This window comes from Fukomys damarensis, unplaced genomic scaffold (assembly GCF_012274545.1).
Source record: "Fukomys damarensis isolate Sample0158 unplaced genomic scaffold, DMR_v1.0_HiC HiC_scaffold_4, whole genome shotgun sequence".
In the NCBI taxonomy this organism is placed as follows: Eukaryota; Metazoa; Chordata; class Mammalia; order Rodentia; family Bathyergidae; genus Fukomys; species Fukomys damarensis.
Window position 1 is genome coordinate 37,619,563 of NW_022900916.1, and position 14,742 is coordinate 37,634,304.

A 14,742-nucleotide genomic window follows, 5' to 3' on the forward strand; every position below is an offset into this window, starting at 1 on the left:
GTAGACTCAGTTTTTGCAGAGCTGGGTATGGAACTCGGGGCTTGCTAGGGTAGCGCTCTACCGCTGAGCCACACCCCAGCCTTGGGTAGCTCTGGACCGGTGACTGGAGAAGCCCCTCTGACGAGGGATGTAGAAACTGAGATCAGGAGGACAAGGAGCAGGCAGGAGTCTTTGGAGGGATTTCTAGATACAGCCTGTTCCATCTAAAACACTTCTCAGAGCTGGGCTCGATGGCACACACCTGTAATCCCAGCACTCAGGAAGCTGAGCAGCCTGGCTCGTGTTGTGTCCTCTCCCTGGAGTGCCCTCTCCTCCTTGCCCATCTGAAGCCTCCTCACCTCGCAAGTTTGAGTCCAGCCTGGGATACATAGCAGGTTTAAGACCAGACTGGACTATGGTGAGATCCTGTGTCAAACAGCAAATGAATCAATAAAACATAGCAAATGTGCCTTCTCTGTTTTGGATGATGGCCTCCGTAGCTGTGTCGTCACCTGAGCTGCGAACTGCTCATCTTTGATGCCCCCCTCTCTCCTACCTAGAGCTCTCTCACAGGTACCTGTCTGAGCCACCTCCTCACTTCCGTGTTTCTCTGTACTGTGCTGCCTGCTCCTAGCCCCGCAGACTCACATCCTCAGTGCGGCAACTGTCACTCCTTGCGCAGCCCACTTCCCTCTTCCCCAGGTCACCACCCTGTTCAGGCTGGTACCCTTACTTGCTGGGGCTACTACAGGGGTCCCCTGGCCACCCCTGCTGCACCTTAGGCTTCTGGGCTCTGTCCTGTATTCTATTTTTGTTTTGTTTTGTTTGTTATTTGAGACAGGGTCTCACTATGTGGTTCAGACTGCCCTGGAACTCACTGTGTAGCCCAGGTTGGTCTCAAACTCACAATGATCCTCCTGCTTCAGCCTCCCGAGTGCTGGGATTACAGGCGTGCACCACCACGCCGGTCTCTGTCTTGTATTCTAAAGCACAGATTTAATATTGTCTCACCCATTTTCAAAAGACGTTGATGGCTTTCCTACAAAAGTAAGAACTCTCCAGGATGGTACCCTGGCTTTTCATAGACAGCTTCTGTCTGCTTTTCTGACTTTATTCTGGCTGGCCCTCCATTGCACTCCTCTGTCTCTGGGATGTCTTGTGCTGTCCTTCCCCCAGCCTTGCTCATGTTGTGCCCTCAACCCAGAATGCTCTCACCTCCCCCTTGAAGCCTCGACAGACCGTACGGTCTCAGGGAACTCGTTAATCACTAGCAACACTTTGGGTCCATTAAACTTGGCCTAGGCCTCCACGTAGTTAGATGTGGTACTTTTTACTTCTCTTTCGCACAGCAACTTCTTTTAGGCTTATCATTGTACACTACCACAGTAGTGAGAGAAATGGAACAGTTTTCACAAGTTTATCCTGCCAGACCAAATGACTTCTTTCTTGCTGACCTCTGAGCCTAAGTTAATTATGCCGTTGTCCTACAGTAGTTTTCCATTGCTATAGTGTTCTACAGTGAGGCTGGGTTCTTTACAAAGAAAACAGGTTTATTTAGCTTGCATTTTTGGAGGCAGAAAGATCAGGCAGCCCCATCACTTTGGCCTCTGGTGAGTACCTAATGGCGTCATGGTCAGGCACATTGACAGGAGGGAGCAGTCACAGGTAAGACAGAAAGCCAGAGAGTGCAAGGTCAGACTTTCTCTTTTATAGCACCCCATTCTTAGGAGAACTAACTCTGGGTACCCTGAGAACTACCTCCATCCCTTCCAAGGTCAGTGCCCCCAATGACTGAATCAACTCCCTCGAGGCCCCACCTCAAGTCCTACCACCTCTTAATCCGGCCACACTGAGCACTAAGCTTCCAACACTTGAACGCTAGGGGGCACACTCAGTCCCCTCCCATCTCCCGACTCGTTTCTGGGATGTGCACTGTGCTCCTTGTTCATCCTGACTTCAGTCATCATGTGCTGTCTTTGTCGCTTTCTTTCACTGAGACACAGTACCCGACCCTGGCAACTTGAAGGGGGAGAGGTTTATTTTGGCCCAGGTTTTCAGTCTGTGGTTGGCTCTAGGGAAGAAGAGCATTGTAAAAGCCTTAGGGGAAGGAAAGCTACTCGTAGTGTTCTGGCCAGGAGGCAAAGAGAGGAGGAGGAGCCAGGAAGGGAGATAAATACTTGTAGGTCAAACCCCAGTGACCTGCTTCTCCTGTCCAGACCCTGCCTCCCAAAGCAAGTCAGTTGTCGCCGCCTTCAGTCACCTTCCACAGCCCCGCCTGTGAGCTCGTGAGGCTTTGGGGACATTCTCCATCTAAACCACAGCACGTGCCTGTCTACCTCCCGTGCATTCCAAGTGACAAAGATCTCAAATCCAGTCTTCAGGTCCACGTCCTTTCCCTGCTGACCTCGCAGGACGCTCCTCTAGTGACGTGTGACTTCCTCTCAGGAAGAATGACCTCTGATTGGGCTCGCACCTCCGCTCCTGTCCTGTCCCGCACCCAGGCACCACCCCTCTGGCCATTTCCCCTCCTCCCAGGCCCCACCATCAGTGGTGCCACTGCCCTCCCAGTGCCATGCCCTTCTTTGATTCATGAGTTTGCCATTGTGACTGGTGAGTCTGTCACCCAGGACTGGGTATCCTTTGGGAATTTCCTTGTATAGATCCATCCTGTGAGATCCTCATCATGTTAGATCAAACTTTCATCCTTCCTCCTCCTTTTTTTTTTGTTCCAGGAGTTGAATTCAGGACCTTGAGCTTGCAAAGTAGGCGTGGAGCTAAATCACTGGCCCCTTCTTTTTGAGACAGGGCCTCACTGTGTAGCTAGACTGGCCTCAAACTTGTGGAAATCCTCCTGCCTCAGCCTCCCAAGTACTGGGATTGTATGTAGGCTTGTGCCACCACAGCAGCTAACAGCAGGTGACATTAAGGGAGTGCCTCTGTCAGGCAGTTTGCTGGGCACTTTGTCTATGTCATGGGGTTATCCCTTCACTACAGCCAGCTTGGAAGTTTCTGTTCAGTTCTCCAACTTGCACATGAGGTCAGAGAGTGACCTCTGTGGCAGAGTCAGAGCCTTGCTGTCTATCCAGTTGTGCTGTTAACCACTGGATTATCCAGGAAGGTGTGCTGGACTCAGGGACCAAAGCTGTAAGTTCAAGTCTTGGCCTCATTACTTATTAATTGAGTAATTAGGGGTAGTTCTTTTTTAAACCGGAAATCAAACTTAGGCCCTTGCGCTTATGAGGCAGGCGGCAGAACCACTGAGCTAAATCCCCGGCCCAAAGGGGCAGTTCCTTTTTGCCTTGGTTTGCTGTGAAGGTGATACTCCAGAATGAAAGTGTAAACCCCGTTTTACAAGACAGGAAGCACAGAAAGCGTGCTTTGCCACGGGGCAGACGAGGTGTACAATGGCCTAGTGATCAGGACAACTGCAGGGGCAGAGCTGTTCTTTGACCAAACGGACTGAGAAGGCATCGTCTTGTCCCCCATAGGGAGGTGAGGAGCTGCTGAGAGCAGGTTTGGTTAGGATGTGTGCTGTCACAGGCGGCGACCAGACTCGAGGATGGCATCACCCGCCGAACATGCTAAGCACCTTTTTCTTTTCACCCCACTTTTTTAAATCACTGGGGACAGTACCCAGAGTTTTCAGACTGAGCCCATTTTTTTTTTTTTTTTTTTTTTTTTTTTTTTGTGCCAGGGATCGAACTTGGGTCCTTGCACTTGCGAGGCAGGCCACCGAACCGCTGAGCTAAATTCCCGGGCCCTAAGCCCATTTTTTATTTCTGAGACAGGGTCTTGCTAGGTTGCCCAAGCTAGGCTTAAACTTGTAATACTTCTGCCTCAGCCTCCCAGAGTGCTGGGATAGTCCTGAGTACATGCATTTTTCTTCAATTCCAGGCCATTTAAGAATCACTTAAGGTTTGGGGCGTGGCTTTAGTGGTAGAAAACTTGCCTAGCACGTACAAGGCCCTGGTAAGTTCTTGGGTTCGAATTATTAAATGTTTAGGACTTAAGATAGATGTGTTTCTTCCACAAGAACCAAATACATCTTAGCACGTAAACTGGAAGGAACTGTTAAATTTAGATAATTATTCAGCCTCACTTCAGAATAGCACTGGTTAATTTTATCTATTTGAGCATACACATCCCTATGTCTTCTCTATAAATAGGAAAGCTAACCGTGCTGTTCTTACAAAACATTACCAGAATTGAAGCACGCATTCTTAGAATGCCCAAATTTAGAATATTCTGTCGCTATCCTTAGAAATTGCCCTTAAAATCCCTATTTCCTCTCTCTGCCCTGGGGTTCCTTCTCTCTCGCTCTCTCCCTTCACCCCTTCCTCCTTCCTTTTTTCCTCCCTCTCCCTCCCTCCCTTTCTTCTCTTCTTCTTTTTTTCTTAAGTACAATAGCAAATCACTGCGTTCACTTCACACATAGCCTTCCACCCAGTATAGCCCTAATATTGAAAGAGAAGATACAAAAAAAAAAAAGCAAAGTTCTTTGTTGGTAATTTTTTTCTGCTCAGCCATAGGGTCCTCCCAGAGTGAGGATCTCAGCCTGCAGTAAGACCAGCCGGGCAGAGCAAGCAGGACTTATCACCGTGAGGTAGGAAGCAGGACTGCATCGGCTGTTGGACTCCAGACGTCGTGTGTCATGCCTTGGCAGAAAGGTTGTCTGCATTTTGCTCACATCCAGAGATTTTGCCTAAGACAGAGTAAGGGTAGCAGACTAATCTTGCAGAAGAAAACTCAAAGCCATCTAATGTTAAGGCAGTGGCATGGCTGTTATTAGGGGCTTTTAGCCCAATCTATACAGGCTGAGAATCAAGAGCAAAGGGCCCCGCAGAATGATTAAAAATATTGTGATTTTGACCAGAAAGGAAGCTCCAGTAAAGCTGTAGGCTGTAAAGATAAAGCAGAGGAGAACTTGATTGCTGAGAAGGAACAGCATAAAGGAAAAGAAGGCCTAAGGACATCACAAGAAACAGTAGGACTCCAGTCACCGCAGCTACAAGCCTGCAAAGGTGCAAGAGTTTGCTTTGAGAAGAGAGCCCCAGAGCAGCCTGTTCCAGAATGGAGAATTTGTTCCTCAGGATTGGGTTAATAGTGGTCAGCAATCCAGGCACTGGACCCCTACAGCCAGGAGACGGAGAAGCCTGGCTACTGCTCCAGCTGGCAGCAGACTTTGGCGTCATCCATGTGGTGCTGGTTGTCGGTGCGTGCAGAATGCAGGATTGTGGGACTAGGGTAGGTTCCACCCAGATTCCAGAAGGCCTGGGGCAGTTTGTGAAGCTTCACACTCTGAAGCCGAAGGTGCAGTGGAGACCCAGAAGGTTAGAGAAGCCAGGAACATGAGTTGTCTCAGGAAAAATGCAAGGAATGAGCAGAGCTGGCCCAAGAGAGTCATGGGAGCTACAGCCGCCCGCAGGGCTGCAGGGCTGAGCTACCCAACCTCTGTGCAGTTCAAGGGTTGCCACAGACTGCCTCAGATGCTAGACGTGGAACTTTAGGACTCAATGTTTGTCCTGCTGGATTTTGGGCTTGCTTTGGTCCCATTCCTTTCTATCCCCCTATTTGGAGTGGGAATTTTTTTTTTTTGTACCAGGGATCGAACTCAGGTCCTTGCACTTGTGAGACAGGCCACGGAACTGCTGAGCTAAATCCCCCGCCCTGGAATGGGAATGTTTATCTTGTGCCATTGTACATTGGAAGTGTTTTAAGTTTCTTTGCGTTTGTATGGGTAGGAGTTTGCCTTAAATCTCAGAGACTTTAGATTTGGACTTTTCAGCAATGCTGAAACTACTAGGACTTTGGCAACTCTTGGGGATGAACTAAATCCCCTTTGCATAAAGGGATGTGCAGGAGTCTTTGGCGGGGGGCAGGTGCAGAATGTCATGACTTGTTTCTAGAGCTCCTTCCCCAAAGGGAGTTATAGGGTGGTTATAGGTGGCATTTTTCAAAGGAGGCTGGATCTAGAGTGTATGATGCTGGGATTCAGGGCGTATGATTACTAAATTAGTCTACTTATTGGCATGCCACACTTCTTGGTATGGACAACGGGAAGGCCCGTCTGCGAATGAGTACTATCTGCCCTAAGGACAAATTACCTGATAGAATTTAAGTACAAAGAGGGGGCTGTCAGTGCCTGCTACTTGCTGTTTTTGCTGCCTCCTGCTTCCCACCTTCCACACCATGAACACTTTTTCTCCTCTCTGGTGCCCCTCTGCCAGGCTAACCTTGCCTTGGACCCAGCCGACTTTTGACCAAAAGTTCTACAAACTGTGGGCCAAAATAAACTTCTCATCCATTAGGTGTTGGATATTTTGTCTCAAGGATGAGAAAGTGTCTAAGACAGATTTTGGTACCAAGAGTGAGTTACATGAACTCCGGCACTATCTCACCTTAGTTAGCAGGGGTCTTGATCGCCTATCTCTCCCACAGAGTATCACACTAGTCCATTACCTTGATGATATTACGCTGATTGGACCAAGTGAGCAGGAAGTGGCAACTTCTCTGGATTTGTCAGTAAAGCATTTGAGACCCAGAGGATGGTAAATAAAATCCAGCTAAAATTCAAAGTCCTTCTGCCTCAGTGAGATCTCTAGGAGTCCAGTGGTGTGAGGGATGCAGAGATATTCTTTCTAAGGTAAGATAACTTGTTTCATCTGGCTTCCCCAAAGCCAAAAAAGAGGTGCAGCATCTAGATTTTAGAGGCAATTTGGATTTTGGAGGGAATAGATTCCTCATTTAGGTGTTTTACTCCAGCCCATTTATCAAGTGACTCGGAAAGCTGCTAGTTTTGAGTGGGACAAGAAAAGACTCTGCAACAAGTCCAGGCTGCTGTGCAGGCCGCTCTTCCACCGGGACCACATGATGCAGCAGAACCAGTGGTACCGGAAGCGGCAGTGGCGGGCAGAGGTGCTGTCTGGAGTGAGTCTCTGGCAGGCCTCCGTGGATGAACTGCAGTGGAAGCCTTTAGGGTCTTGGAGCAGAGCTCTGCCAGCATCTGTAGACAACTGCTCTCCATTTAAGAAGCAGCTCCTGGCCTGCTACTGGGCCTTGGTAGAAACTGAATGCTTGACCATAGAACACCAGGTTACCAGGGGACCTGAGCTACTTAGCATGAGCTGGTATTATGTGATGTACCAAGTCATGGGGTTGGACACGTGCAGCAAGTCTATCCTCAGATGAAAATGGTACGATTGAGCCAGAGTAGGTCCAGCAAGGACAAGTACGTAACATGAGGAAGTTTCCCAGATGCCCATGGCTCCTCCTGCTCTAGTCCTTCAGTCTCCGAGCATGCGCCTATGACCTCATGATCGGCTGTCAGAGAAAGAGAAGGCTAAAGCCTAGTTCATGGATGGTTTGGTGTATTATACAGGCACCATCCATAGGTGGGTGGTTACAGCATTACAGCCCCTTTCCAGGACATCCCTGAAGGGCAGTCATGAAGGGAAATCTTCACAGTAGGCAGCACTTCAGACAGTGGCCAGGCATGGTGGCTCACAGCTGTAATCCCAGCACTTGGGAGGCTGAGGCAGGAGGATCACTGTGAGTTCGAGACCAGCCTGGGCTACATAGTGAGTTCCAGGTCAGCCTCAACTACATAGTGAGACCCTGTCTCAAAAAACCAAAAAAATAAAATAAAACAAGAGCTTCAGACTGTACTTGGTAGTATATTTTGTCTGGAAGGAGAAATGGCCAGATGTGCAACTGCATCCTGATTCATTGGCTTTAGCCAATGGTCTGGCCAAATGGCCAAGAACTTGGAAGGAGCGTGAGTAGAAGATTGAAGTCAAAGATGTTTGGGAAGAGGAATGTGGATGGACCTCTCCGTATGGTCCGAGAATATAAATATCTGTGTTCCGGGTAAACGCTTACCAGAAAGTAACCTCAGCAGGAAAGAACCTTAACAATCAGGTAGATAAGATGATAGCAGAGAGTGGTCAACTGCTTTCTTCAGCTACCTCTGTCAGTGCCCAATAGGCTCATGAACCAAAGTCATCATGGTGGCAGGGATGGAGGTTGTGCATGGGCCCAGCAACAGAGACTCCCACTCACCAAGGCTGACTGGCTCAGGCCACTGCCGAGTGCCCAGTGTTGCCAGCAAAAGAGACCAGCACTGAGTCCTCGTTGCGGCACGATGGCAGCCTAACTCTACTGGACTGCTTCCGTCATGGAGAGGCCAGCGCTTTGTCCTCTCTGGCATAGACACTTATCCTGGATGTGGATCTGCCATCCCTGCACGTAATGCATCTGCCAACGCTACCCCCCATGAACCCACAGAATGCCTTATCCGCCCTCGTGGAATTCCACACAGCATCGACTGTGACTATGGAACACACTTTGTGGCCGAAGAGGTGAAGCAGTGGGCTCGTGCTCATGGAATTCACTGGTCTCGCCATCCAGAAGCAGCTGGATTGATAGAAAGGTGGAATGGTCTTTCGAAGACAAATTCACAGTGCCAGCCAGGTAGCGATAGCTTGCAGGGCCAGCCGGGGCAAGGTTCTTCAAAAAGCTCTGCAGGCTTTGAATTGCTGTCCACCATATGGTACTTTGTTTCTCCCGTAGCCAAGATTCATGGGTCCAGGAATTGAGGGGTGGAAGTAGAAATGGTACTACTCAACATCACCCCTAGTTCCCCACTAGCGAAATTTTTGCTTCCTGTTCCTGTGACCTCATGTGGTCTGCTGACCTAGAAGGCTTCATTCAGAGGGGAAAACGCTTGTACCAGGAATCACAACAATACCATTGAACTGGAAGCTAAGACTTCCCCCTGGTCATTTTGATCTCCTCATGCCGCTGAGGAAACCAGCTAAAATGGGAGTTACAGTGTCAGCAGGGGTGGCTCATACTAAGAATATAATTAGAGTGCAGGAGATCTCTTAAGGAACCTCCTGGTATTACCATGCCTGATTATTAAAGTCAATGGGAAAGTACCTTAACCCAATCCAGGGAGAATGACAGATGGTCCAGAAACTTCAGGAATGAAGGTATGGGCTCCCCCCACCCGGGAAAAAACTAAGACCTGCCGAGGTGCTTGCTGAAGGCCAAGGGAATGAGTAGTAGAAGAATGGATACTACAGCAGGGCGTGGTGGTGCACACCTGTAATCCCAGCACTCGGGAGGCTGAGGCAGGAGGATCGCTGTGAGTTCGAGACCAGCCTGAGCTACACATAGTGAGTTCCAGGTCAGTCTCCACTACGTGGTGAGCCCCTGTCTCAAAAAACAAACAAGCAAAAAAGGATACTGCAGAATGGGTAGTAGAAGAAGGTAGTTCTAAATATCAGTTACAACCTGGGGATCAGCTATAGAATTGAGGGCTGTAATTTTACTAGTTCTCTCCTAATATCCTTCCAATGTAATATAATGTTGATAGATTTAATATTGGTTCTTAAATATTGTTAAATTTATGTTATAATATTCAAGTTACGAAATGTTAGGAGTAAGCCTCACCCAAAGAAAACTTGCCTTCTATTCTGGGGAGGGAATTCATATGTTTCTGTTTGTATGTAGGATAGCTACATGTTAAGTGTAATTATGAACCTGTCTTTTTATCTGAAGACTGTGGTTTAAAGGAATGTGTCTGGCTGTCAAGTTGACAAGGGGTGGATTGTGACAGTTAACTGATGGTGTGCATTGAGTAAGAACTGCCCAACCACAGTGACTCAGCCTAGTTCTGGGTGTGGAAGACCCATGCTAGGGAGGGTGTTACCAGAGCAGTATGAAAGGGAAGCAAAGAAGGCAGGCTGCTTCTGTTCTTTGGAGGTGCTCCGTCTTGGCCTCCACCTTGGACATGGTCTCCTGGCTTCCAGCACAGACCCTTTAGCCTCCCGATTCAGACTTGCATAGGGCACTGTGTGGAGCTCCAGGTCTTCGACTGGATCCTTCAGAGCTCCATCACGCAGACAGACCCTTTGAACCCTTCCACACCTGACTCTGCGGATGGCCACTGTAAGCCAATCATGCAAATTCTTATATATTTGTATATCTTGCATTATTATTATTATTATTATTATTTTGGTTTTTTGAGACAGAGTCTCACTATGTAGTTGAGACTGACCTGGAACTCACTATGTAGCCCAGGCTGGTCTCGAGCTCACAGTGATCCTCCTGCTTCAGCCTCCCGAGTGGTGGGATTACAGGCGTGTGCCACCACTCCCAGCTGTATATCTTGCATTAGATCTGTCTCTCTAGTAAGCACTGACTGATACACTCATGTTCTGTCAGCATTGTTGTAAGTACTATGTACACATGGACCCATGTAATCTTCAGAACCACAGAAGGCCTAAAGAAAAAGAACCATAGAAGTAAATAAGTCGTATTTTGCCCCTGTTACAGATGGACAGTCTGAGGCCTGGAGAGAATGAATAATACAGTTCATAGAGGAAGTGTGACAATAGCTGACAGGTGGGCCTGGTCCCCTGTGTCTGGGCCACTATGCGGTACTGCCTCTCTGGGTAAAACATCTTGTGGAGGCAAAGCCATATTTTCACAGGCTTTCACATGGCTTTGTCCTGCCAGCTCCGTTAAGCATCTGAAGAAAAAGTTACAGAATGTTCAAATTAATGTTTCCATTCGGAGGCAAGGAGACAGATGGCACTGTCTTCTTCAGTAAGGAAGTCACCGTCTCTAAAGGTGTTTGAGCAGAGGAAGGTTGACTCGTACTCTTGCAATTCCTTAGGAAGACCTTTGTTCTTTTTCATAAAGTAGAAGGTTTTAAATCCTCATGTTCTTGAAATTTAAACCCAGCTAATTTCTAAAGTAGCAAGTAGCCTGCACACCTCCCTGTAGCACACTTACACACAATCTTTTTTTTTATCTTATTGAGTTTATTGGTGTTTTTTAAGTATCCAGTACAGTTACAGTGCATTCATCATTGGGATCCTGTACCTTTACATGACAGGTCTTGGTTCTCATTTTTTCCCCTTACCCCTGCCCTCTCTTCACCTCCTCCACCCTCCCCTATTTACGAAGACTTTGTTTCCATTTTTTCCTTTTCTCATATTTTTTCTTGTCCCTTATTTCCTTTCCCCTACCCTTCCCACTTCCCTACATACACACAATCTTATTCTGTTTATAGGACTTGAAAGTCTGCACAACCACGTCTGCTGGAAAGAAATTATTCACAACTGCTGGACCTAATGCTATGGGAACTGAGGGAATCTTGCATAACCCCATCCCTGCTGCATTGTACATGTGCGCATGCGCGCGTGCACACACACACACACACACACACACACACACACACCCTTCTTCCCACCTATACCTTTTTAGCTAAAAGAAAGCAGTCTTAGAGAATTATTTATTTATTAAATAATTATATTTAAAACAGTATATTATTTAATGATTATAATCATAATTTATAGTTATATGAGAGAATATTAATATGGAAACATCTCCAAGATGAATGATAAAAAGCATAGAACAGAATGCATTAGCCAGGAATAGCGGCACATTCAGGAGGCTGAGGCAGGAGGATTGATGTGAGTTTGAGGCCAGAGTGCACTACGCAGTGGTCAAGCCCAGTAGCGAGACCCTGTATGCACACACACACACACACACACACACACACACACACACACACGTATATTATGTAAAACAAAATCCTGGTTTGGAAGAAGATGGAATGGATGAGTGTCATAGGAATTTTCTGAAAGAACAAAAAAAAATGCATTGATAGTGATTATTTGGGGGGAACAAGATGGGGATTTAGATGGGAGGAGGTTACATTTGTCATAGTGTATTTTTGTGTTTTCTGAATTTTTGCGTTATCTTAACAAAAATACCAGTAAATACATAAATGTGTTTTTTCTTCAGTTTTATACCCATTTCCTGACGACACATCATCAACCCAAGCCTGAAAATTTTTCTTTGCTTGACTCTCCTTTGACTATATCTATAGTTGCAAGCATTTTTCAAATAAAAGTAACTTCTCCTGGGATTTGTCTTATACCTCTAATAGTAATAGAGAAGAAGGGTAAATGAATCAGTTTGCTATTTGTTAAATTTGTGATGAGCAGTAATGGGTGTAATGGATTGAACGGTGGCTCCAGAAAATATTATGTCCATATTCTGTTACTCAGAAACTGTGACCATTACCTTTTGTGGTTGTTGTTGTTTTGAGACAGGTCTCATTGTGTAGGTCAGGCTGACCTTGAACTCACAGTGATCCTCTTGCCTCAGACTCCTGAGTGCTGAGATTACAGCATGCACCAGCACACCTGGCTTTGGGACTATTACCTTATGTGATAAAAGAATGAGTATTATTATGTGTGACAAAAATGTGTTAAGTTCAGGACACTGAGAAGAGGAGTTTAGCTAGCATTATCCAGCTGGGCCTTAAATGCAGTGTAAGGATCCTTATAAAGGATAAGTAGCAGGAGTCTTAAGAGGAGGAGGAAGCAACGTGAACTTGCAGTCAAGCTGGAGTGATGGACTCTAAACCAAGGAACTCCCAGAGCCCCCAGAGGCCAAAGAGGCAGAGCGCTATAGCCTAGAGCCTTTGGAATTAGGACAGGCCTTGTGATTTCAAAGTTCTGCCTCCAGGCTGAGAGAGGATGAGTTTCCTTTGTTTTGTTTTGTTTTAGTTTTTTTGGTTTGTTTTGGTTTGTTTTTTTTGTCTTTTTTTTGAGACAGGGTCTCACTATGTAGTTGAGACTGACCTGGAACTCACTATGTAGTCCAGGCTGGTCTCAAACTCACAACAGTCCTCCTGCCTCAGCTTCCCGAGTTCTGGGATTACAGGTGTGCGCCACCACGCCCGGCGAGTTTCCTTTGTTTTAAACGTCCCTTTCCTGGTGACTTGTAGCAGCAAACCTAGGAAGTTCCTACTTGGGAAGAAAGTACAACTAATAGCCTAAGTACGGCTTTGGATTCCATAAAGTAGTCAGGGTTATTCCAATATAAATAATAATGCAAGTTGACGGAATTTTGTCACAGGTATTTTAGTTTCTACTGATAAAACTGTGAAGTAGTAGGGTTCTTGCCAGTGAACAGGAGAGGCTGAGCTGGCACCTAGGGAATGCTGTCAAAGGAATCCTGAGGTGGGTGGAGACCGGCCCAGAGGACTCAGAGCCTTTTCAACTCAAGAACAAACATCTGAGTCTGTTCAGCTGCTATAAAAAATGCCATAAACTGGGTAGTTTATAAACAACAGAACAGATTTCTCAAAGTTCCGGAGGCTGGAAAGTCTAAACCAAGTCAGATTTAGTGCTTGATGAGGACCTGCTTTCTGGCTCCTGGACAGGGCCTTTTTGCTGTGTTCTTTACTTGGCACTAACTACATTCATGAGGGTCCTGTTTCCATGACCTTGTCACACTGCAAAGACCCTGCCTCCTAATACTGACACTCGGGGTGTTAGAATCGCAACATATGAATTTTGAAGGGATAGGAATATTGTAACGTAGAGGTTTGTTTTAAAGAAAATATAAGAATAGGCAAACATTTAAACAATTAGTTCATCCAGAAAAGGTATTTGAAGGTGTGAGGTGCTCAGGTCTTACTTTCTATAAATTTTCCAGACAAGGAATTCTTTTTTGTTTTGTTTTGTTTTGAGACAGGGTCTCACTATGTAGTTGAAACTGACCTTGAACTCACTATGTAGCCCAGACTGGTCTCAAACTCACAGCGATCCTCCTGCCTCAGCCTCCCAAGGGTTGGGATTACAGGCGGTGTATGTCACCACGCCTGTCTTCCAGACAAGGAATTTTTTTTTCTCTCATTGCCAGACAAGGAATTCTAACAAAATACCAAAGGCTACCGAAGCTTCACTAGTGGAAAGAACTAAAAACACATAGGCTCTCTGTTAGTCAGCTTTTTGTCACTATAACAAAATATTCAATTAACTTATAAAGACAAAAGTTTATTTTGGTTCATGGTTCTGCAGGTTCTAGCCCAAGATCCAGTAGCCCATTGCTTTGTGCCTCTGGCAAGTGCAGCGTCACAGCCAGAGTGTGTGGTGGAGCAAACCACTTACCTTATGCACCAGGAAGCAAAGAGAGAGGAGTTAGGTCTTACAGGATCTCAGTCCCCTTCAGTCATCCCTATGACTTGAGGACCTCCCACCAGGCCGCATCTCCTCATAGTGCCGTCCTGGGCCTAAATGTTGAGCATATACATTGTGTGTGAGTGTGTATGTGTGTGTGGGCGTGCATACCTACCCACACTGTACTAGGGATTAAACCCAGAACCCTTGCATTGAGCTAAATTTTTTTTTTTTTTTTAGTTTTTGAGACAAGATCTTGCCAAACCTCTACATAGTCCAACCTAGGCTCAAATTATAATCTTCCTGCCTCAGCCTCCCAGAATGCTGGGATTACAGGGCTGTGGAAATGGACCTTTGAGGGCATCTCATCCAAACCATAGCACTATAGCAGGCTATAGGGACAACTCACGTGTTCTCCAAACGTTCTCTGTTCAGGTTCACTCACCGGAACATTTCCAAAAGTATTTGCAAGTTGTTATAGTGCTTGTCAGTGTAGACAGAGCTTTAATCCCCCCCTCGTTCTGACCCAGTTTAGATCTTACACATCTCCTTATATCATTAAATGCCTCCATACAAATGGTCAGTGTTGTCATGAAATTATAAGGGTGGCGAATAGGTAAATTGTTTTTCAGTACTGACGATAAAATCCAAGGCTTTGGGTGTACCAGGCAAGAGTGACACTACTGAGCACTCTCCTGTTAAGAGACAGGAGAAAAAGGTAGAGATTCAGAAGCAGGCAAAGGCCATATATAATGTATAAATAATCATGCTGTAGCCC

General features: G+C 46.5%; 1 pseudogene; it reads left to right on the forward strand.

Moving 5' to 3' along the window:
- The first annotated feature begins 1,608 nt into the window (after positions 1–1,608).
- LOC104868657 lies at positions 1,609–8,675 on the forward strand (annotated as a pseudogene).
- The last annotated feature ends 6,067 nt before the right edge of the window (positions 8,676–14,742 follow it).